The sequence below is a fragment of the Suncus etruscus genome, chromosome 7, assembly GCF_024139225.1.
Source record: "Suncus etruscus isolate mSunEtr1 chromosome 7, mSunEtr1.pri.cur, whole genome shotgun sequence".
Taxonomy (NCBI): Eukaryota; Metazoa; Chordata; class Mammalia; order Eulipotyphla; family Soricidae; genus Suncus; species Suncus etruscus.
In genome coordinates this window covers 127,004,988-127,030,972 of record NC_064854.1, presented here as the reverse complement: position 1 = coordinate 127,030,972, position 25,985 = coordinate 127,004,988, and the positions used below count along the sequence as shown (strand labels likewise).

Here is a 25,985-nt window from a genome sequence, read left to right as displayed (position 1 = left end):
CATTTAAAAGGGACATTAGCAAACACAATTTTAGAGATTCAAAATACACAGTTAACGAGGTAAAATGTTAAGTGCAAAAAATAGGTTTGAGTTTTAATGGCATAGTCTTTGAGAATATTTCCATTAGTAAGGAGAGGTAGTTTTTATTAAGAATCCTTAATTAATTACCACCATATTGTCAGCATATTGTCAAGAAATGTAGTACTCTGCCCAGATCTGGGATTATTCGATAATTGCCAAGCTTTCTGTGAGACCGTTCACATCTACCAGATGAATGCAAGGAGGGAGACTAATGTTTCATAACACTGAGACACAAAGGAAAGGTTCTACAAAGCAATGAAAGGAGGAGATCATTGGTTGAGAGCCAGCAAATATTTAATGTTTCCCTTGTGAGGCGGAAATAGGAGAAACGCAATGCCAGCTAGAAATAAGTAAAAATCCCCCAGATTTCTTTGAAAGGAGGATCGCTTCAAGAACACACATTTTATTTTGCAACCTATTAGAGGTCAAACAATTATGATGAGGCTATCAATTCCAAGATCTCCTTAATATTTATGAGACATCCATGTTTATTTTTGTACTCTTGTGATACTTCACCATCAAAAAATAGTGTCCTATTTCCTTTATATGTTTAATTCCTCTATAATAATACATCTGAGTCTGTTTATTCTCAAATGTAGGGAAACCTTTGAAATCACGTTAGTTTTCTTCAATTACTTCTTTTAATTTATTTTTATGTATTACTTCTATTATATATATATTGTTTTTTTTTCTTTTTCTCCTTAACTTCACCTGTTTTGGTTCTGCGTAGTATGAAAAACCTACAAGAAAAAGTCTTGCCTGGGATAAAAGCTCAGATCAAAACTGGGACAAAGAGATTGTGTAGCCTGACATTCTTATCCCCAAATCACCAGCAATATAACATGGCACCATTCCTTTTTGCAAAAGCATACTAGAAGGAGGGAAATTTTCTGTATAGAACAAGCCCTTATCTATTAAAAATATGAACCCATACATTTTATAATACAGTGTTGCCTCCCACGCTGAACATGTGTTATGTATACCCAACTTAGACTCCATTTGATCAGACAGTGACCATCCAATCCGGAGCACTAGAGACCAGACGTAGAACAGACACAGTTTCCTGCAACAGCACCACGAACTAAGCTACCCCTGGGAAATTTCAACACTGCTCTAGCACCAACTTGTGCCAATTTTGATATGACGTGACATCCTGACCATGAGGAAATGGCAACAGCTTGATCTAACAACAGGTTGTTCTTTCTAATCACTTAACGGTAAAATGAAATCAAAAGACACGTCACCAGGGGCCAGCGAGATAGCATGGAGGTAAGGTGTTTGCCTTTCATGCAGAAGGACAGTGGTTCGAATCCCAGCATCCTATATGGTCCCCCGAGCCTGCCAGGGGTGATTTCTGAGCATAGATCCAGGAGTAACCCCCTGAGCACTGCTGGGTGTGATCCAAAAACCAAAAAAAAAAAAAAAGAAGAAGAAGAAGACATGTCATCCTTTGATCTGTGCAAAAACCAAGATCGCTAACTACAGAAGACTGAATTTGACAACCATGACTGGGCAGAACTTATTCTGGGACCAAATAGAAAGACCCTAGCTTAGGCTTCAGCCTAGAATTTGTACAATAACCAAGATCTCTAATTCCAAAGGTCTGACTTTGACAACTGTGACAGATCAGATCTTCCAGAAACATAATGAAAGACTACCTTAGGCTTCATCCTAGGATCTGTGCAAAATCCAAGACAACCAGTTACAGAAGACTGATTACAACAGTGATGGAACAGGAGTGCTGGAACCATAAAGAAAGACGCTATCCTAGGCTTCATCCTAAGACTTGTGCAAATACCAAGATTTCTAGTTAGAGGCCTGATTTTATCATCCACAACTGAGCGGAAAGGTTACTGGCACCATAAAAAGTCCTTGGGTTGTGAAAAGAAGCATTTATGGAGCCTATAGTAATTCCCATGACAGTATGTTTCAAGGATGGAGAAACCCTTATCTTTTAGGCCAAGGAAATTCCCTTGCTAATTTCCCCAATATTTACTGTGCCTATGCAAAAACAAAAACAAAGAAATCTTGCCACACCAGCCCTCCTTCCTTTTTTCTTTTCTTTTTACTTTTCATGGGTATTGTTTTGTTGTTGTATTTGTTGTTGTGGTGCTTTTTTTGTAGTTGCTGGTTTGGGTCTTTTGTTTGATTTTTGTTTTTGTTTTGTTTTGTTTATTTGTTTTTGTTGTTGTTTTTTGTTTTTGTGGGGAGTTGTTATGTTTTTCTTCTTTTTTCCCCTTTCTTCTTTTTAAATTGATATTTATAAACTCTAGATAAACTCCTCCTGACTTGTTTTATTTGTTTGTTATTGTTTGTTTTCTTTGCTTCTTTCTTTTTTATTTTTCTTCTTTTCTTTCTTTTTTTCAAACAGAACCACATACCTTGAATCATCTTGTTCTGCCCCATAAACTGAAGGGAAAAATAGATGGTATTAAAACCAAACAGTCATATGAACATTGAGTAGAAATATAAAAGGATCAGACTTAAACACCAAACCCAGAGTTAATGACAACAGAATCGATACCCAATCTTCAACAAGTTATACACAGAGGAGACCGATTATCCTAGCAGTCTGGAAGGCAAAGGAGAGGGATTCTGGGAACAGGGGTAAAGGGAGGACAACACTGGTGATGGGAATACCCCTGATTCAATTCACCATGTACCTCAAATATTACTATAAGAAATTTGTAATTCTCGTTGGTCACAAGAAAAATTATTTTTTAAAAATGGCAGTGTCCCTTATTAAATGAAATTCAGTTCAAACAGAATAGAAAGAAGTTAATAGTGTATTGATAAATGTTTGACTCCAATTTCCCAAAATGGGGGAATCCCTAAACTGTAGCATCTGCTGAGTTTTCACTTCAGTCTTTTACCTGACCAATTTCAAGGTACCAAGGTGAAGACAATAAACATGAAACTGAGGAGAATAAGCACAGTTTGCTTCTGAATACTATAAAAAGTTAGCTTTAGCACAACTGGAATAAGCTACAGGGAGACAAGACAGCCATTGAGAGTATAGTGGTCTATATGCTAATACCATTATAATTTGGCTACAGAAGTCTGTAGTGGTAACCTCTGTAACCTTACCTAGAAAGGAACTTCATAATTAAAATTTTTTGAAGTGTAAAGATTTGCCTGGTTTATCTAAGTAGGTTCAATTCAGTAACCAGAGTCCTCAGAAGTGAGATGAGAAGATGGCCATCAAAAGAAGGCGACAAAAGCAGAGGTTGGAGTATCTTGTAGCTGTATATGAGTCAGGAGCCACAGGCAGCACAAAGAGACTGAGCACACAACTGATTCCAGAGGCTTCAACAGGAACAGAGCTTTGCACACACCTTGACTTTTTCCCTATAGAACCCTTTTCAGACATCTGAGCTCTAGTTATACAAAAAAAAAAAAAGAGTATACTTGTATTATTGTAAACAATTTGGCTTGTCAGATTACAAGTTGGCTTGGTATATTAAAGCAGCAATAAAAATAACATATAGATTAATACCTCAATCAGAGTTTATAAAAAATGTCAGTAAGTATCAACATGTTGTTATTGAGAACCAATCAAAAATGATATAACAGAAGTTACAAAAAGAACTTATCACCTCACCCTAGGTCAAATCAGATCTGCAGACCAGCAGATTTTATTAATATATAGATTTTTTTTTTTTGGTTTTTGGGCCACACTCAGTGTTGCTCAGGGGTTACTCCTGGCTGTCTGCTCAGAAATAGCTCCTGGCAGGCACGGGGGACAATTTAGGACACCAGGATTTGAACCAACCACCTTTGGTCCTGGATCGGCTGCTTGCAAGGCAAACGCCACTGTGATATCTCTGGGCCCATATATAGATTTTTTTAAAAGATTTGTCTGCTGACACTAGGACATCTTATCCACTAACACCACACATAATGAGGCGCAGAGGCTAAGGAGAAGTTTAGGTGCCCAAGGTATATGCTAGTCTAGGCTACCATGCTTCGCTTTCTATTGCCCAGTACATAGAGAGATTGTTCCATCAGTAAGGAAAGAGAGAGGGAAGACTGTTTTACATTGAGCTGAGTGCACAGAGAGAAGGATAAAAAGAGCCACAGATTTGGGGATGGGGCTAGCCCCCCCCCCGCCCTTCCCTCATTATCCCATGTTTGGGAGGTCCAAGGAAGAAAGACGTCAACTCGCATCCTCTCTCTACATAGCTTCACAGATCTTATGCTTATTTTCTGTGACTACATAATCAATTACCACAAACTGGGGGCTACATTCAGACATCAGGCTGTGAAGAGGGCCACATTCCTGCTACTGAGTCTTCATTTTCACCTCTTCCAGCTATACTGGTGACTATCAGCAGCCTTTGGCCTTTCTGGGTCAGTGGTCTTCATCTTCTCTTTCTTTTCACAGAGGATCTGGAGTTCTCTGTACCTCTTTAACATAAGGACAATTGTGGTGGCATTCATGACCCCTTACTAACCCAGGACAATCGCCACATCTCAACATCCTAAGATTGAGATATTGCTAAGTGATAGGACAAGTTCTAAAGTTTAGATTTGATTATTTTGGGCGTCCATTATTAAATCTATTTAAGACCATCAACTCCTGAGTCCCAGGAAGACTTGAAGAGGTTAGCAGGAGACACTATAGAGAGACAGGAGCCTCCCAACCTCTTAGTCACTGACAACTCAGCCTTCTTCAACTGCTTCCCCATAGCACCAGAAATGAAGTCATTCTTTTCTAGGGAACTTGGACGTCCTCTCCCTTTTCTTACCCACATCAGCCACCATATTTCTTTCACTGTCCAGACATCTTTCCCCCCTCTTTTCCTCTTGAAAAGGTCTTTCCCCCTCTACCCAACACCACCAACTTCCTTTCCTTCCCTTTGTGTAGTATTTATCACTACCTTGTTTTACTTTGTTCTTATTTGTCTCTTTGCATAAAACAGCAACCCAGAAAAGTAGGAAACTTACTTTGTCTTGTTCCCACAGTATCCTAAAAGTCCATAAAAAAGAAAAAAGAGTTAGCTTAGTGGTTTCCCTATGCAAGGCCATTCTGATGATTTCAAGACCTGGCCAGATACTACTGTCTTTCACCAGGTTTATTTTTGACAGAAACAAAATAGCAAATGCATAATAATTCCTGGATTTTCTTCCAGTGTGTTCAGTATAAGCACTGATATTCAAAAGCTTTCTACCCAGACAATGATACTGCCTTGCCTTTCCAGATGGAGTGCAAGAAGCCATTATATATGCTTCCTTTGAAATGTTTTTTCTTTTCCTAATTAGTTGAAAACATTGATATTAATCTAGAAATCCAATCGCCAACCAGCAAATGGATGCTCAAAATCTTGCTCAACTCCCTCAGAGAAGCAAGTGGACAAAACACATCTATCCCCATGAACTTGAAAACAAAACAGGAGCCTTCACATCAGATTTTCTTTACAAGTTTACAGAGCACACATGTATTTGACATTTTTAAACTCCACAAAACATAAACTTTAAAACCCAAAAATGTGAAGAAATATATTGCTTCAGGGAGATTGGTCTTTAAAAAACCTATTAGTTTGAAACACATAGATCTCACCTTTAAAAGATTCTGCTTCCTGGGTTGAAAAGGGGCATAGCTACTGTGGAAGCGAAGGGGCACCAGGTAAGCTAGTTAATTTAATTGGTCATTTTAATTTTCTCCTGCTGAAAAGCCAGAAAGATATTATAGTGGTTAGGGAACTTGCAACTAGCAGCTGATCTGGACTCAATCCTTGGAACCCCATAGGGTCTCCCAAGTCTGCCAGGAGTGATCCTTGAGCCCAGATTTGGGAGTAAACTCTGATTACTGCCAGATATGTACCCAAACCATAATAAATAAATATCTCCTGTCATAAATCACAATAGGCATTGGGATAATAGGCACTGGCATAAGACAATAAAAGATCTGGGTTGAAGTGGTGGTGCAAGTAGTAAGGCAGATATCTGCCTTGCCCCACGATAGCCTAGGACGAACCGTGGTTCAATTCCCTGGTGTCCCATATGGTCCCCCAAGCCAGGAGTGATTTCTGAGCATAATCGGGTGTGGCCCAAAAAACAAAAACAAACAAATAAAAACAGTAAGAGATCAAAGGAAGTGCAGTTAGAGAAATAACTACACCAATAATTATCATGACAATGGTAGTGAGTGAAAGACTTAGAATGCCTGTCTTGAAGACAGGCAGGGGTGGGAAGGAGGGAGATGGGGGGTCATTGGTGGTGGAAAGGTCGCACTGATGAAGAGGGGTGTCCACATCTAAGCATCAAATCATAAGGACCATGTTGGTTACTTCTCACCCAATCATAAGAATGGCAAATACTTAGATACAAGGAGACAGACACCAGTGTCTTCAGCCCAGTAATACCATGCTAGACACAGGCATGGGATATCTATCTAATAGAAATATTTCTTCCAGGTTCTGCTGGGCTGCCTTCTCACACCCTGGAATGGTGCATGAGCACCTGGCTGGGAACTGTCAGGAATGTCACCACCCCACCTTCTGCTCTAATGTGGCACCTTGTAGAATTTTATTTATAACCTCAGCAGAAAGTGCTAATGATAAGTGGCACAGAAAATGAAATTCATTCTTCTCTCCAAGAGTCTGAAATGAGAGCCCAATGGGTACCAAACAGGTCCCATTGTCCAGCTCCAGATTTTGCCCCTTACAGGTCGGGGTTGGGGTATTCTGCTTCTTATGTAGCTGAGGCAATGAAGGAGACTATTAGATACCCTGTGTACATTAGTCAAAAAGAAAGATGGAAAATATTGCCAAAGAAGAACCTGAAATATTAGCAATAGGGAAGATATTAAAGCTAGATGTTTAAGATAGAGTTAAATGATGGTCCAATAAATAAACTTGGCCAGAGTTTTCTAGAATATAAAAATTTCCTCCCAGTATAATTTTAAACTGCCAGGGTACCCAAGTCTTTATGAAGACTCAGAAGGTCTCTAAAGGTTCCCACTTCAATAAAATTTGAACTTCAGGGACTATAAAATCTAATTGAACTCTTCATTTCAGTATTTTCATTTGAAATAGCCAGACGCAGAGCATCCCCAGCCCAGCAGCACAGATTTAGGGATCTGGTGATGGCTCATCTCTAGGCTTTTTTTTTGGTTTTTCGGGCCACACCCGTTTGACGCTCAGGGGTTACTCCTGGCTAAGCGCTCAGAAATTGCCCCTGGCTTGGGGGGACCATATGGGACGCCGCGGGATCGAACCACGGTCCTTCCTTGGCTAGCACTTGCAAGGCAGACACCTTACCTCTAGTGCCACCTCGCCAGGCCCAGCATTTTGTTTCTAAGAGTATTCTTTCCACAATGCTAGAGAAGATGCAAACCCAACATACCAAAACTTGAAGTTTTCTCTCCTCTGTTTCCCACACTTCACCACCAAGTGGACACCAAGACATGTAAAACACCATCATTTCCATCAATCTATACTTTTCTTCCAAAGTTCTCTACCTGTGTCTCCATGTCTACATTTTTTTATTATTTGGAGGAAACCAGGCAATGAGATGCTATTGGATCATACCAGGATTATTATAAAACAAGATGGCAATTCCAAGTACAATAATCATTGCACGCAGCAACCACCACTAAGATTTACCAAAGGGTCACATAGAAACCTTCATTACCCCCTACCTCCTCCGAGCAGTGCGCAGGATCCACCTCTGTGGTAGCCACACAATAGAGAGGAAGCACTGTAATCTTCCCCAGCAGGCTCCGATGGAGCCATCCATTAATTATTGTGGAATTGCAAGCCATAAAAAATACAGAGGAAGCAACACTGAGGGAGTGCTAGTGTGACTGATGTCCCCTGGGCGTGGGGCAGGAGGGAGAGCCTTTAATAGCCCAATCCCAGGCTGGTAAATAGCTACATTAACTCTATAGAAATATACTAATTAATACTGCCAGAGCTGCCTGAAGAAAAGAAGTTTTATTATTTCTATTTAAATAATCCCATTAACAATGTTTCAAAAGAGTGAAAAATACGGTTTTCAGAAAGCAAATGACCTGGCCATTTTCCTAAAACGAAGGAAATGTGACCTAGTTTCAGTGCCCAGGAGTCATATATGGACACAGTTGTTAGCTCCGGGCACTCTCTCTGCTTGCAGCAGGTCATCTGCAGGCTGCACAAGGAACAAATGACGGTGCTTCTTTTGCCCTTGGAGCAATTCTCCTGTGGACAGAGAACAGGCTGTTCGTGAAAGCCATAAAAATACAACCATGATATATTAGGAGGGGTAAATGGAGCCCCAATGCTGAGCTAATTGTGTGACCCATCTTCTGCTTGGTCTAGTAAAACATCCTGCATGGGAGGGCAACCTCGTGGATTATGAACAGAGCCCAAGGCTCCAAAACAAGGATCTGGTGAGACACAGGTCTCGAAGCAAATGTCAACACAGGAAATAATCTACACAGTGAAAAGGGACAAGAACAGGTTCAGGAATTCTAGCACTCAAGCCAGGAATCCCACCGCACAAATCTTCTGCTCCTAAGAAGGAAAGCAGTTTAATGGAGAAAGACTGAAGAATGAGCCTGTGCCTTCCTCAGACCCCTGCTTTTATTGACAAGAACCAGGTCACACTCTAGGATGGGATGGAATACCAACTGGGGGAATAATACAAGAATCTCATCACCAGAAACATTCTAGGGTGGAGTATGAATATTGATTAGGGTGGGATCAAGAATGGGAAGCAACCTAGAATCGAAGAAAGCCTCCTTTTCCCTCCTCCACCAAGCGCAGTGTTGTTCCTTCCAGCAGACAATTCCCTCATGACAGTTGCTTGTGGCTTTTTCTAGTTCCAAGATTTCAAAATAAAGGTTCCTTGAAATGTCTGAAGTATGATTTGGAGAGAGAAAGAGAGAGGTGAGAGAGTCAATATTCCTGGAGCAATCTCTATGGTCTTCCTACCCAAATAAGCACATCTTGTTTCATTGATGACTTTGCTTCCTTATTCATCTGGGTTTTATTTTTCAATAAACTGAGTGCTTACAAATCTGAAAGATTTTTTTAAAAATAATTTTCATATTATAAATATATATTTTATCAAAACAATTGTATCTTTAAATAATAGGTTCCTTTTCATTAATTAGGCATGAATTCAGAGATGACATGAATGTGGGGGGAAAAGTTAATGACACTGAAAATTAAAACTAGGAATTGAGTCATTGTCAAATAAAACTGCAATTAAGAATACTAGACTGTGGGAGGAAAATAGTAAGTTTGAAAAATACAAGTGGATCGAGTTTTCCCTAAAAGTAAATTCTGAGTTATGAAGCACACTAGGTGTTTGGGAGAGGTTCTAGGTGCTGCTCTTAAGAGGAGTACACAGAAGAGGTCTGGGAGTCCCAAGGGCACCAGAAGTTGCAGGAAATGCTTCTCGGAAAATTATGTTCCTGCATCTAAAAGTTCCTAGCCGTGCTTGGTACCATGGCTAGCACATGAAAACAGTCCAAATGGCCAATGACAGATGAGTGGATACGTCGTTGTATATATGCAGCTGTGAGAAAAGATGAACTTATGTAATGTACTCCAAGGTGGAGTAAATGGAGGATATCCTGTTAAGTGAAATAAGTGAAAGTGGGGGAAACAAATACCAGGTGATCTCATTTATTTTCAGAATATAGAGAAACACAGGAAGACCACATCTAAAAAATCACAAACTTTGGCTCCAGAACACAAAACTGATCACCAAGTAGAGAGAGAATGGAGGGAATGAAAATTGGACTAAAGTGATACAGAGAGAGCGTCAGAGAATTGTGGGCACCTTGTTTGCAGTGGGGTTCATTGACATTGGACATCAATCTCACATACTTTTTGTTTTTAAATATGGAACGTTTCACGAATTTGCGTGTCATCCTTGCGCAGGGGCCATGCTAATCTTCTCTGTATCGTTCCAATTTTAGTATATGTGCTGCCGAAGCGAGCACAATCTTGCATACTTTAACATTATTTTAACCATCTTGCCTATACTACAGTCAAATAAAATCTTTTTGTTGCTTTATTTATTTTTTACTAATACTTTTAATAGAAGCATCAAGAGATTGTTGCAAAGTTGTTCATGACTGAGTTACAGTCATTCAATGTCCAACACCCATCCCTTCATCATTTTAAATGCATCTCTCTGCTAGCTAGTGAGTAAAAGCATAAAAGTTTGCTAGCAACCTCATTCTGGTAAAACTATAGGGAAAATAGTGTCAGGTATGTCTGGTGGGGGGTGACTGTAGTACAGCCTCCAGTAAATGTTGATCTGACCAGGGGTCCTCAAACTTTTTCAACAGGGGGCCAGTTCACTGTCCCTCAGACCGTTGGAGGGTCTGACTATAGTAAAAACAAAACTTATGAACGAATTCTTATGCACACTGCATAAATCTTATTTTGCAATGAAGAAACAAAACAGATACAAATACAATATGTGGCCCGTGGGCCATAGTTTGAGGACCACTGAACCATACCAATTCAAATTACCAATACCTTGTAATTAACCATGACCGACACCAGATGAAACCTCTATTATTGCATTTCCACTTCTAGAGACATCCTGAAACAAAGATGCCCACATATAAAAATGAACTCACCAATATATTTGTGGTGGTTGGTGTGGAAAAGAGCCCCTGCAGGGGACCTGACAAAAATCTCAATGACCTTTTCACACATGATCCTGCTGTGTGAAACAGTACAAAGGATCTAGGAGGTGTCAGTGCCCCGTATGGGAAGACTTACAAAGTGTATTCTTAAATAAAATAAAGCATGGCTCCCCACAGCATATAATATGTACTGTCATCATTGTAAAAAAAAAAAAAAAAAGAATATATATTTGCAGTGGCTTGTATATGCATAAATATGAATAGAGAAGGATAAATTTGATACAATTTATGAAGAAAAAATATTTATTTTTTAATATAATATTTATTTTAATCATAGTTGCTTACATATCATTGACGATAATATTTTAGGTACATATTAACATAAAAACAGGGGTGTTCCCATCACCGAATTGTCCTCCCTCCACCTCCACTGCCATCCTACTCCCACATCCTCCTCCCTCACCCCCGGGGCTGCTAGAATAAGTGGGGCCCTCTGTGCCTAGCTTACTACACCTGTTTGGTCTTGGTACCTCCCTTATTTCCCGCTCTAATTGGGAGGCGGGACTAGATAGTTCAAGTTATGTGGTTTTGTTTGAAGAAGAGAAAGGTACTAAACTGGGGGGGGGGAGTCAAATACGCCGAAAATGGGCGGAGTCCTGTAGGCTCTCATCCTAGGTTTGAGAGACGAAGGGGAAAGAAGGGTGAAACACCACAACAGTACAAAAAGAAATGTCAAGTAAAATATCCAGTGAGCACTCCAACAATAAAGATAAGCACCACATAAAGGCCATGGTCTTGAGATAAAAAACATGGCAGAGCACATAAAGGAAGAAAAGAAAAGAAGAAAAAAAATATAAATGGAGACAACAACTTCAATAACCACACCAAAACAAAGAAATCGACAAAAACTAGATAACTAACTAAAAAAGAAAATTGTTTTGTGGTTTTTTTGCCTTTTTTCTTTCCTCCTGCACAGGCACAATAAATAATGGGGTCATTCGAAAAGGAATTCCCTCGGCCTAAGAGATACAGGTGTTTCTCCGCCCTTGAAGTATATTGTCATGGGATTAACTATAGACTCCTGTCAGGTTCATTTACTCTCCTCTTGGTGCTTTTGTGGTGTATGGAAGACTTCTGCTCCATCCTAGGTGATAAAATCAGACCTCTGTATCTAGAGATCTTGGTCTGCATTTCTACTACTTTTACTACAATAGCTACTTCCTGTTGGATGGGGAATGAAACATGAACAAATTAAAAGCAGAGCTGAGAGGTAGAATTGTTTTATATTCCTAAAATGTCCTTGATGTTTAAGTTACTAATATATTATTTTAAATACTAAATAATATTCAATATCCCCTACATCATGATACAACTAGTTTTGCTAGCATATTCCTCCAGGCAGAAGTGTCTCAGTCCAGACGCATGACACATGGTAAAGAACTAGTGAAATCTATCCCCTGGTTTATGTCATCTTGTAGTCACAGGACCAAGGTGGGAAGGCCTGATGGATGGGTCACACTTCAGGGACAGGCCGCCTGGAAAAAGGTACACAAGGGGAATGAGGACATCAGAAAGCTCTAGAGATAGAACCTCAAGTTGTTCTTATATCTTTCCCTGAGACATGCATGAGTGGCTGTTAATCCCACATGGTCTCACTGCTGGCCACAGTGAGTGCCTTTCACTGAGTCTTTTCTCATCCATTGCTTCACTTTAGATCCAGAGTTGACAAATAAGAAAAAGGAGCTGGGGCTGGTGAGGTGGCACTAGAGTTAAGGCAGGGATCTCAAATACAACATTTTGATCACAGTATTCACGATTATTCGCTTACCGAATAATAGCAATAAAAATCGCATTAGTAAGAAAAAAGTCGCATTAAACATTCGCATACCCCGAGCAGTTTCGTTCGGGCTATGCAAATGTTTAATGCAATTTTTTGCGATTTTTTTCTTACTAATGCGATTTTTTATTGCGAATATTTGGTAAGCAAAATCCCTTATGCGGCCCTGCCTCACCCGACTTTGCCTCCTGCAGCCCCCAAGTAAATTGAGTTTGAGACCCCTGAGGTAAGGTGTCTGCCTTGAAACACTAGCCAAGAAGGAGAGCAGGGGTTAGATCCCCTGGCGTCCCATATGGTCCCCCCAAGCCAGGGGCAATTTCTGAGCACTTAGCCAGGAGTAACCCCTGAGCATCAAACAGGTGTGGCCCGGAAAACCAAAAAAAAAAGGAGCTTGCAGAAATTCTGTTTCCTCGCCAAATTTACAAATAACATTTTTTTAAAGAAAAATATGTGTTTTCCTTAGGCCAGAAAGAACTATCTTACATAAGTCAAAGTGTATAGCATTTTTAACTCAAATTTCTAATTTTCCTTAGGCCTTAGTAAAGACCATTTAATTCTTCTTATAGGATGTTGGAACAAATGAAGGGCCCAGAGCCAGAGACAGAACATGAGTAGAGAGAGTTACTTGCTTTGCATGAGTTGGCTCCTATTTGATCCCCAGCACCAAAGCTGATCCTCTGAGCATTGCTCAGGGCAACTCCTGAACAAAGTGTGACAAGTAAGTCTGAACACTGACAGATGTGGCCCACCCCCCCAAGGTGGAAGGAAAGGCTCTTCCTCACTATTAAAAATACTTTGGTTATGATAATAATATCTAGAAACAATAGAAGTGAAGACCAGGAGGACCATCCCATGAATTGAAGCTTGCCACAAAGTGTGGTGAGTGTAGTTAGAGCACTAACTACACTGACAACTACCAAGACAATGATAGTTGCCACTGATCACTCTGGATAAGAACTGGGTGCTGAAAAAGGATAAAGTGATATATATGGCACTCCATCATTGGCCACAGTGCAAAACCACAATTCGGAAAAGAGAGAGAAGAGAGAGAGAGAGAGAAAGAGAGAGAGAGAGAGAGAGAGAGAGAGAGAGAGAGAGAGAGAGAGAGAGAGAGAGAGAGAGAGAGAAGCAGAATGCCTGTTCCAGAGACAGGCAGGGGATGAGGGATGGGAGGAAAATGGGGGATATTGGTGACAGGAATTGGTGAAGGGTAGTGCACATTCTATGACTGAAATTCAACTATGAATATTTCTGTAACATGGTGTTTAAATTAATTATTATTAAAAATAAAAATCACTTTAGTCTATGGCCATAACACACTAAATGTACACAATCTCATCTAAAAAAAACACTTCAAAGTTATTTCCAATTAGCCTTAAATTACAAGAGGGCAAGTCATGGTTCAAAAGGTGGGGCCATTCCTATCCCTACCCACACATACTCCACACTCCTACTATTCCTTACCTTTTCTACTTATCGCTTAATAACAAATTTCTCTCAATTATTAATGTTTGTCTTTAGTCTTAGTCTCCCTTTCACTACCACATTATCCCCAGCAAGCATGACTGGAGCTCCTCTTTTACACTAATCAATCCTAAGGCCATTAAATAGAATATAGTAGATACTCAATACTTACTTACTAAATACATTTTAATGCTCAAAAATCCAGAAAATAAGAACTCTCCATGTAACATTACCTTTAGAAATTTTCCAAGTTTTTGTTTGTTTTTGTTTTGGGAAAATACCTGGCTGTGGTCAGGGTTGATTTGTGGATCTATGCTCAGGGATCACTCCTGGCAATGCTTATTAAACCATATGTGGTGCTGAAGATCAAACCCAGGTTACTGTGCGCAAGGCAAGAGTCATAACCCCTGTACTAAAATAGAATCCTGGCCCTAAAAAATGGTGTTTTCCAAACAAACATGAACTGCTAGAAAAAGAAGAGCCAGAGAAGTTACATATAAAATAACAAAAAGATGAAGATCAAAGATGTTGAGAGCTAGCAAATATTTTAGATTATCCTCTGGTGAGGTCTATTAAGGTCATGTTCCATTAATATTATCCAAGGCAACTGCCTGAATCCAGCTTAAAAAAAAAAATCTTTGTTCTTGGAGCATACGATGAGATGAGAGGTTCTGCCATGGCTGACGAAGGCCCCTGTCTTTCTTCCATCAGAGTTAAAAGCCTTCCACATTATGCTTTCCTTAAATAAGTTGTAAAGGAGCAGACATTGGAACAGAAGGCTGAAAATGTAATTTAATGGGTGAACTCCTTTCAGCCCGGCTCAGTGCAGAATGGATTCAGGAATAATTACTTCTGACCTCTGTTTTCATTAGTTAAAAGTTCTACAGAAAGTTCTTTTCTATCCCTCGAGATGTAACCCTAGGAGGAACTTTAGTTTCCAGCAGGATCTCGGGTACAAAGAGAGGTTAAGGCCATGTGAACAACTGAGTTCAAAAAGAGATCTTCAAAGACTATAATCACTCCTGATATTATTTTGTTACCCCTTGACAGTCTCTCATTTTAATAAAGATCTTGAAATCCTCCAAATGTTGTGAAAGTCCTTATTTCCAGATGGTAAATCAAACAAACATCTAAACTTCCCACCCTACCATGTTCATGAAATCAACTATACTGGGATAATGGATTAGATAATTTCTTTTAATTTTCTTCCACTCAAAGATGTCAGAAAGTAAGAAATCTGTATAGATCAGAACTGCAGAAAGGATCCCACCAGCGGCCTCAATATTGTCACACATCACCAAAACAAAGAGGCTGGTATGTGCCAGATCCTGTGCCTGCCAGGAACTAGAATCCGATACTCAGTGTCAGACCCACATGAAGGGGGTAAGACTTTAGGGTTGCCATTAAATCCCTAGTCATGAATGCAAGGGTCCAAAAAGAGGACACTTAACAACCAAGGCCTCTGATACATCAGGAGCTCTGCATGCCTGTACATAAATTGAATGGGGGGAGCATCTCTCCCCAGAAAAGCTAAGACTTACATAACTGTCAAAAAACAGTGGAAATAAAAATGATCAGACCTAAATACCCAACCCAAAGTCAACGACAATAGAATCCAGAGACCCAAACTACAACAAGCTAGACACCAAAGGGACCTATTAATTACACTAGCAGTCCAGGGGGCAATGGGTAGAATTATAGTATGCTTACTGTCAACAGTGGTGGAGGGAGGTCAACACTGATGGTGGGAATAATTCACTGCCACTATGTGCCTGCAATACAACTGTGAAAGACTTGCAATTCACATTGGTCTCAATAAAAATAATAAAAGGAAAGGCAGTTGGTAAATAAGAACATCTAATTAGAGAAGTGCCAGAATGCATTCAACACTCTGACATGCTGAGGGAAAAGGAGAGACAAGAACAATAAATAGTACAGCAGGTAGGCTGCTGCCTTGCATGCGACTAACTTGGGTTCGATCTCCAGCACCTCATAATGTCCCACAAGCACTGTCAGTAGTAAATTCTGAGTGCAATGACAGTAGTAACCTCCAAGCATTACTGGTTGTAGGCCTCCCTCTAAAAGAAAAAAATAGAGGAAATTGTTTTCACAAATAGAATTAATAGCACTGAGCAGTGCTTTGTCTGAGTCCCTGAACTATATCTACGTCCCTCTACTGACAGGGCCCCTGAGAAGTTGTCACACATGGCAGTCAGTCAACCTCCTGAGTTGTAGATCACTTTTCTAGATAAAGAACAAATGCACTCAGGGAAGTTAGTCCAAAGCTATCTTGTGGAAATGTTTTCTTTCAAGCAGTGTCTCCTCAGGACTGGGTGATGGAGTTGAAGAGAGCAATCACTTTTCCCTTGTATCATCCACACTCTTCTCACTCTCCAGGGACCACATTCTAAGTACCACACTCCACAAGGTATAGGTATGTGGAGCCTTTTCCCTAGGTAGTGCCACAGTAAAGTAACACAGACAAATTCAAGTTTTTCTCCTCTACCGGTCAGGAAGACCACCCCCAGGAATCTCACACCTATTTCCATACATCTGAATGACAAGCTTGTGCAGAGAAAAGTGTGATGGTTCTTTTCCCAGCTACAGTATAAAAATAGGCGTTAAAATCAATCCTATATCATTTTGAGATGAGGTGTTAGATTCGGTCATGATTGCTCTTTCTTTTAAAATAAATTTCTAAGTTCAAGTAGAAGACCTCTTGGGGTACCATGGTGCCAGATCTATGAGCAAATAAGCCCAATTTCTTCACTTGAAAGCTGGATAAACTTGGCAAATGTCAAAGTGTCTCTGGGGTTCGCTCTTCTGTGGCAGAAAGTAGACTGTAGGAAAAAATTCTGAGAATTGGTTAAATAGTTTATGATAGAAAAAAATTCTGGAGATTGGTTAAATAGTATATAAAAGGGTTTAATTATTATCACAAATTAGCTTTAGGGATAGATTCTGCCTAGAACAGTGTTTCCCAAAGTGGATGCTAGAACCCCATTTATGTCCTCATCATCAGCTACTGGAAAAATCCAGGGGAGCAGTAGTAGTTTGGGTGCAGTGGGGGATAAATGATTATTTTTTGTCCACTTAATAAAGGGTAAATCTGTGGCCAGAGTGATAGCCCAGTGGCAGGACATTTGCCTTGCATACAGACAACCTGAGAGGGACCAGGGTTTAATCCCCAGAACCCATATGGTCCTCGAAGCCTGCCGGGAGCAATTTCTGAGCACAGAGCCAGGAATAATCCCTGAATGCTGCTAGATGTGGCCCAAAAAAACAGAAACAAAAAGGTAAATTTCTCAGGGAAATTCTGAGTGTTTGTTTGAGGGCAAAAGGTGAAATAAATTTATGAACCTCAGCAGTTCATCTCTGTCACTTTTCTTCCAGTAAAACTACATTCCCCAGAACTTGCTTCTGTGATGATGAGGGTACCTAACCAGATCCCACCAGTGAATGGAAGACCCGTGAATGGATTCCATATCACATCTTGGCCTAAATCATGTTCTTGAATTTGTTTCTAATCTCTGTCAATGGCTAACAGTGAGAGAGAGGAACTCAGATCATCAAATTTCCCTCAGCTGGCCATACTCATGAAATAAAATAGTAATGCGCTAAGCTCCTGAAATGTAAGTCTAATTGTTTCTGCAGTTATGATTTATGACCCTGAGTAAACTACATCTGCACTTTTCAAAAATGGACAAACCCTTGCATATGATTAAGCACTCAGCACAACATGGGTGCTGTATAGCTTTGCATTAGTTTTGCTTTCTCAATTCTGGGTAATGTCATTCTCTTTTCAAAGTCAATCAGTACACTCACTACAGAACAGTAAGTCTTAGAAAGAAAAAGAAACATCACACTTTGGCAATGTTGATAGTATTGAGATCTTTTGTCCCTGATATAATGTTGAGTGTACTTTATTTTTTATAATTTTTATTGAGACCAATGTGAATTATGCAAGTCTTTCACAGTTATATTTAAGGTACATAGTGACAGTGAATTAGGGCCATTCCCACCACCAGTGTTAACCTCCCTCTACCCTAGTTTCCAGCATGCTTCTGTCACTCTTCCCAGCATGCATTCCATACATCTACCCTTAGCCCCCTGGACTGCTGGTGTAACAGATCTGTTTTGTGTATAGCTGGTTGGAGTTTGGGTCTCTTGATTTTATTGTTGTTGGCTTTAGTTTGGGTGTTTAGGGTTGATCATCTTTTTTATTTTCATTCAATGTTCATGAGACTGCTTGCCCCTGGTGCCATTCACTTTTTTTCCTCAATTTATGAAACAGAGCAAGCTGATAATGTTTAGTATTATTATGTATCCTTGCTTCCATACAGTTTTCATCTTCCTATGGCAAATTTATAATAATCTCCCAGCACACAGAGAGAGTTGTCTATTCTTACAGTAGCAGGCAGCACTTAAAACATGCTTCAGCCACAACACCTCCAAACTACACTGTTTCTGATCTGAGTTTCTCTGACCCTCCTTTTATTCCTACAATAAATAAAATTGTTCAAATACAGAAATGCAAAACAAGTAAACAAAACGGGTTCCCTTTCCAGTGATGTACCCAAAATTAAGTGAGATACGTCATCATATAAACTTTTTATCTATTTTCTAGATAGTGTTCCTATAATTTATCATGATATATTCTCTTATGAAGGTGATACATAAATAACAACAAGGAATACAGGTTGCCCACTTAAGTTTTCATTTCAGTCAAGTAATGAATAGCTTCTTAGACTAAGCCCAGGCAAGTATTATATGACTATATCAATACTTAAAAAATATCCATTGTTTACCTAAAATTAAAATTCAATTGAAAACTCTATATTGTGTGAAAAAATTATGTTTACTATTTAATAAAAAATAATGTCTCTACCCCATTTCCTTATCTCCTTTTTTTTTTTTTTTTGGTTTTTGGTTTTTGGGCCACACCTGGTGATGCTCAGGGATTACTCCTGGCTATGCGCTCAGCAGTCTCTCCTGGCTTGAGGAACCATATGGGACGCTAGGGGATCGAACCATGGTCCATCCTAGGCTAGCGCTGGCAAGGCAGACACCTTACCTCTAGTGCCATCGCTCCAGCCCCATTTTTTTTTTTTTTTGGTTCACACCCGGCAGTGCTCAGAGGTTACTACTGGCTCTATGCTCAGAAATTGCTCCTGGCAGGCTCGGGGGACCATATGGGAAGCCAGGATTCGAACCAATGACCTTCTGCATGAAAGGCAAACGGCTTACCTCCATGCTATCTCTCCGGCCCCTACCTCCTTTTATATACCCTACCCCTCTCTGCCTCACCTTAATCCCTGAGACAACCACTTTCTTCTCTTCATTTTTCATTCTGTCCTTTGCATCTCTACTGCTTACTATCAAGGAGAAGCAGCAATACAAATATATAAATAATGAAAATGACAATTGACATTCTGTTGTGATAATTGAAGATTTAGCTCTCTCCACAATCCTTTGCTTTTCTTCCCTCTATTGTCACAATTTTTTAAACAATGACAAACTGACTACGATCCATTGTTCACTGCCATTATTGCCTTCCCTCTCTTAGAGAACTCTGTTTTTCTTAGCATTAAGAGCTGCCTTATATTTTTCCTTTTGATTGCTGACATTCCATTAACTAATTCTTCTGCTCCAACAAATCTATAAGAAATCTATAAAGAACATCCCAAACATCAGATGATGTACCAGCCCTGTTTACTTTATTGTCCTAGAGACCTCGCTCTTTCCTCCTCCTTCTTGCCCTGCAGTGATGCTAGGGTTTTCTGGGATTCTCAGTAGATTATCTAGGTCCTAGAGACAATATCCTCCACTTGATGAAGAAGAAAAGGAGAAGGAAATATATGTCTCAAAAAGTTCTGAATATGATTAGATTATTCTCCCATGCTCTTGACTGAGAGTTTGTCAGAATTCAGATATTTAGACTGGAAGTTAAATTTCCATCTGGAAGTCTCTTAGTTGCCAGTTACTATGGGAAATGCCAGTCTGATTTCTTTATTCTCCTCTTTTTATTTTTTAATAAATAAATTATTTAATTGGATCACTATGAGATACACACTTCGAAGGTTGTTCATGATTGAGTCATAAATGTCCAACACTCATCCATCCATTCACCAATGCATATTTCTTGCCACCAATGTCCTCAGTTTCCCCACCAACCTCCCCCTAGCTGCCTCCTTGTCAGACATTTTTCTTCTCTCTCTTTCACTTTCTCTCTCTTTTTCTTTCTCTTTCCCCCTCTCTCTTTTTTCTTTCTCTTCCTTAGTTTCCTTTGAGACAGCATTGTTTGCAAAATTTTTACTGAATCTTATTTTTTCTCATAAATCTTTCGGGATTTCTTTCTATCCCTGATATTCCAAATCTCACTATGGAATGGGTCTCCCCACCTACTTATTGAACAATGCAGCTCTTCACAACCACAAAATCAAGTTATCATTCCTGCAAGACTTAACAATAAGCACGAACTGTAAACAAAACTATTTGAGATTAAAACTTCAAATTCTCTCCCAAATAAAGATCCTCCTATTTTCCTAAGAACTTGCCTAAAAGGAAGCATCAGAAAAATCTACAGTCACTATAATCTCTGGAGTATTCAATCCTAAGGAATCCAGTAATATGAAATATAACACGCTGAACATTTCTCTGTCATGTGGCTCCTGCTCTGACAACTCTGTCAAGAACAATCCTGAAATGAGAAAATCACAAGTAGATGCTAAAGATCTTTTACATTTTATTCTACCTTGACGCTTTCCTCCCAGTTAGCTATCCACCACAAAAGCTAGAGGTGAAGGTGCTATCGCAGACAAAATTCACTCAGTGTTCTGTTAGAAGATCCTAAGTATATTTTTACTTATTAATTAATCATTTTACTTCACAAAAACTCTTATATGTTATATGTATTGAAATTACTTTACTTGAAATCAATGTCATAATCTGACAAATTTATGCCTATAAAGAGCCACAGAAACATAATACATGACAATTTGTGCTAAATTACTGAAAATTATAAATTATTTCAGCTCTGGAATAAATCACGGGCCACTGTGAGGCCCATATCCCAACTGAAATGTGTAGAGATGTCAAAAGAAGGTCTAGGACAGTAGGTTATGAAGCAAAAGCACAAAAAGGCAGCTGGCAGAATTGAAATAGACTTGCCATCCTGATTCCAAGAACACCTACCCTACTTGGATCTCATCTACAAAGCAAGGGGTGTGTCTGATTATCACATTTCAGACTCCACTCATGTGACTGCAAGGTCATGAACATGGTCTGTTCGAATAAGGCCGACACTCTGAACAGCAAACATTTCCCTGAGAAATGCCAAAAAGGAAATGGCAACAATGCGGCAGAGTAGATAGTCTTGATTACAATACTCAGCTCTACTATTGTTTTAAGAAAAAGACCATGAACAATAAAATATCAAATGGGAGAGATTTTAAGAGAAAGTAGAAAGAAAGAAAGAAAGAAAGAAAGAAAGAAAGAAAGAAAGAAAGAAAGAAAGAAAGAAAGAAAGAAAGAAAGAAAGAAAGAAAGAAGGAAGGAAGGAAGGAAGGAAGGAAGGAAGGAAGGAAGGAAGGAAGGAAGGAAGGAAGGAAGGAAGGAAGGGAAGAAGGAGAAGAAAGAAGAAAGAAAGAAAGAAAGAAAGAAAGAAAAAAGAAAGAAAGAAGAAAGAAAGAAAGAAAGAGAAAGAAAGAAAGAAAAGAAAGAAAGAAAGAAAGAAAGAAAGAAAGAAAGAAAGAAAGAAAGAAAGAAGAAAGAAAGAAAGAAAGAAAGAAAAGAAAGAAGGAAAGAAAGAAGGAAGGAAGGAAGAAAGAAGGAAAGAAAGAAGAAGAAGAAAGAAAGAAGAAAGAAAGAAAGAAAGAGAAAGAAAGAAAGAAAGAAAGAAAGAAAGAAAGAAAGAAAGAAAGAAAGAAAGAAAAAAAAAGAAAGAAAGAAAGAAAGAAAGAAGAAAGAAAGAAAGAAAAAAGAAAAAATGAAAGAAAGAAGAGGAAGGAAGGAAGGAAGGAAGGAAGGAAGGAAGGAAGGAAGGAAGGAAGGAAGGAAGGAAAGAAAGAAGGAAAGAAAGAAGGAAGGAAGGAAGGAAGGAAGGAAGGAAGGAAGGAAGGAAGGAAGGAAGGAAGGAAGGAAGGAAGGAAGGAAGGAAGCAAAGGTTAGATCACCTTCAAGATATTTTCTTTTTTTTTTTTTTTTTTTTTTAATTTTTTTTTTATTTAAACACCTTGATTACATACATGATTGTGTTTGGGTTTAAGTCATAAAAGGAACACCACCCATCACCAGTGCAACATTCCCATCACCCAAGTCCCAAATCACCCTCCTCCCCACCCAACCCCCGCCTGTACCCTAAACAGGCTCTACATTTCCCTCATACATTCTCAATATTAGGACAGTTCAAAATGTAGTTATTTCTCTAACTAAACTCATCACTCTTTGTGGTGAGCTTCCTGAGGTGAGCTGGAACTTCCAGCTCTTTTCTCTTTTGTGTCTGAAAATTATTATTACAAGGGTGTCTTTCATTTTTCTTAAAACCCATAGATGAGTGAGACCATTCTGCGTTTTTCTCTCTCTCTCTGACTTATTTCACTCAGCATAATAGATTCCATGTACATCCATGTATAGGAAAATTTCATGACTTCATCTCTCCTGACAGCTGCATAATATTCCATTGTGTATATGTACCACAGTTTCTTTAGCCATTCATCTGTTGAAGGGCATCTTGGTTGTTTCCAGAGTCTTGCTATGGTAAATAGAGCTGCAATGAATATAGGTGTAAGGAAGGGGTTTTTGTATTGTATTTTTGTGTTCCTAGGGTATATTCCTAGGAGTGGTATAGCTGGATCGTATGGGAGCTCGATTTCCAGTTTTTGGAGGAATCTCCATATCGCTTTCCATAAAGGTTGAACTAGACAGCATTCCCACCAGCAGTGGATAAGAGTTCCTTTCTCTCCACATCCCCGCCAACACTGTTTATTCTCATTCTTTGTGATGTGTGCCATTCTCTGGGGTGTGAGGTGGTATCTCATCGTTGTTTTGATATTTTCTAAACTTCTGTAATACCACTTACCTATTATTCTTATTTTAAAGTGTATTCACTTTCTTTAATGTTAGTCATGCATACATGAGGCAACAATATCACTTGTTATAAGATATGGTATATTCCAGAAAACAAATATTCAGCCATTCTTAAGCAATTGCAAGCCCTCTCAAGTACCTGTGTGTTTCCTCTTGAGAGATCTTTTTAATAGCCATTAACAGCTCTGAAGAACTAGGTTTCTGAGACGTTTTGTCCTTAAGATCCTTTCATGTAAAAAGGAAGGAAGAGCCCAAGAAATAGTCTTCTCTTTTAGAAGTGCCTAATAAAATAATGAGAGATAAGTTCATCGGACCCTTGAAACTGCTTCAAAAGTAGCCTGGGGGAGTGGGGGCTGCAGGTAGGAAGACTGAAATATCAGTGATACCTAAGAATAACCATTGCTTTTGGTTTATTGTGTTATCCGGAATTTTATGCATGTTTAAACGTAAATATCACAAGAAGACTACACAAAAATAGGTATAATCTATTATAATTACTAGCTTAAGCCTAAGAAAGAGAGGAGAAAAGAAAACTGAAGAAGCAAAATGAGTCAGGGGTGTGAGTTGGCACTAGAATATTTGCTTTGCATATGGAAGCTCCCAGGTTCAATCCCCAGCCCTTTTAGCTTCTCTTTCTTTTTTTTTCTTTTTTTTTTTTTTTTTTTTTTTTTTTTTTTTTGTGTTTGGGCCACACCCGTTTGACGCTCAGGGGTTACTCCTGGCTTTTCACTCAGAAATCACTCCTGGCTTGGGGGGACCATATGGGATGCCGGGGGATCGAACTGTGGTCCATCCTACGCTAGCGCTTGCAAGGCAGACACCTTACCTCTAGCGCCACCTCTCCAGCCCCTTTTAGCTTCTTTCAAAGTTCAAAATGGAGGCAAATAGGGTGAGAGATGGGCCAATGGACTAGTGTATATGCTTTACCTGCAGAAAGTCTGGATTAATCCCAGCACTGACTGAGTACTGAAAACTGAGTACTTCCAGAGGCAGCCCTGAGCAACTGAATAGACCCTGAACATCAGTGAAGATGTCTCCCTCCCTCGTCAAAAAAAGACAGCAATGATGAAGTTCAAAAATAAGAGATACAGACTTAAAAAAGAAAAAGGAGAAAACAACCAGTAGTAAGAAAGGAATAAATGAAATGCAATCGATTTCATAAAATCAATGACCTTTTGTCACACAACAAATGTTCGGAGCCAGATCCAAGCTGCCATCTAAGAGCAGAAACCAGCTGAAGAACAAAAGCTTCTGAATGACCTGGACAAGAATGACATATTTAGATCTGGCTGCCTGAGCTGCAAACAATGCAGTAACATCAAGCTCAGAAAGTTCATCACCTCCAGATTTTAGAGCCTACATCAAGACCTTGAACTGGCATATTTGAAATCTGAATAGCATAGCTGAGAACTTCCCTTTGAAATAATTCCATTTGAGATTCATGTCTATGCAGGAAAGTAAAGCCAGCCAAGGCGGGGTCCAGTTTAATTCGTTGCTCAAACATACTGAACCTGCAGCATCAGAAGTAGGAAAATTGTATAAATTAACCAAAAGATCCACAGAGAACAACTGCTCCATTAATACACTATTGTGTGTGCCTCATCAAAAACTCCAACTAGTTTTCAGAAAAACCAGGGAGCCCCAGGGAGCCATTGGTTCTAACCCTACACAAGTCTGTTGGGTCACAGAAAGAGAGTTCCAAACACGTTAAAATAACCTTGATAGAGGCCAGAGCAGTGGCACAAGCAGTCGGGCATTTACCTTGCACACGCTGACCTAGGATGGACTGAGGTTCCATCCCCCGGTGTCCCATATGGTCCCCCATTTCTGAGCACATAGCCAGGAGTAATTCCTGGTGTGTCCCAAAAACCAAAAAAAGTAAAAATTAAAAAAAAAATAACATTGGTAAACTAAGTAGGCAAATAGACCTGACTGGAAATTTGTATTCCTGGCCTCATACCTCTGTGGTCCAACTGGGAAAGCTGAAATATTTTTAAATGGGGCGACTTTTAGATATTGCAAAGATAAAGACAGGCAAAGGAACAGCGGGACTGTGGTTCACTGCACTTTCTCCAGCCCCCGCCCCCCATCTTCCATGTTACACCACAGGTAAAGAATAGAATCAGCCTTTTAAGTCTGTTAGGTTTTCAAAAAGAAAAGTCTGATAAGAAAGAGGCATCAGTTTGGCTTCTGCTATCTCTCTTCTCTTGGAACTTCACAATTGCTCCTCTGACTTTCATCATGCGTCTAAAAGATACACGCCATGTCATTTCACTAATCAAAGCCCAAGCCCAAATTTCTCATCTTGTGGAGAAACTAACTCCCAAGTGAGCTCTCTTGCTAAAAGGCTGAAACTTTTAACTTCATAATTGAAGACAGTGAGGAAATAAGGAAGGAGGAATTTAAGGCCGAGTGCATCAAAGAATATGCAGAAAACCAAGAAATGGAGCACAAATATGAAGAAAATGAGCTCAGAGACAACACAGTTCAGCCCTGTTCTCTTCTTGGCTATAATATTTCTCAAAAGGCTCTTCCCAGAAACCTATATACCAGAGATCTGTCACAGAGAGGCAGTTTTGAAACCACAAGACATTAAAATACAGCCCCCTTCTTTTTTTTTTTTCTTCCTCTTGATTTTGTTGTTTTGTTGCTGTTTTGGGGTTTTTTTCTTGTTTTTGTTTTGTTTTTTTTTTAGATGTTGTATTTTTTTTTGTCATTGCTTGTTTTGGTTTGTATCTTTTCTTTATCTTTCTTCTTTTAAATCTATATTTATAGCTTCTAGATGGGATCCTTCCAGATTTCTAAATATTCCCCCCAATAGAACCATAGAAATTGCATCATCTTGTTCTATCTCAAATTTTGAAGGAAAAAAATGTGGATGGTATCAGGAGCAAACAATTGCATGAACATTAAATGGAAATAAAA

General features: G+C 39.3%; 1 protein-coding gene and 1 non-coding gene across 2 annotated transcripts in view; both read right to left on the bottom strand.

Annotated features, from left to right (window-relative positions):
• The window catches only part of CACNA2D3 (calcium voltage-gated channel auxiliary subunit alpha2delta 3), a 983,089-nt gene that overhangs the window by 861,881 nt on the left and 95,223 nt on the right, over nucleotides 1–25,985 (bottom strand).
• Nucleotides 9,909–10,015, bottom strand: LOC126015010 (U6 spliceosomal RNA). The gene has a single exon (XR_007497919.1). It is a non-coding gene; the product is annotated as a U6 spliceosomal RNA (small nuclear RNA).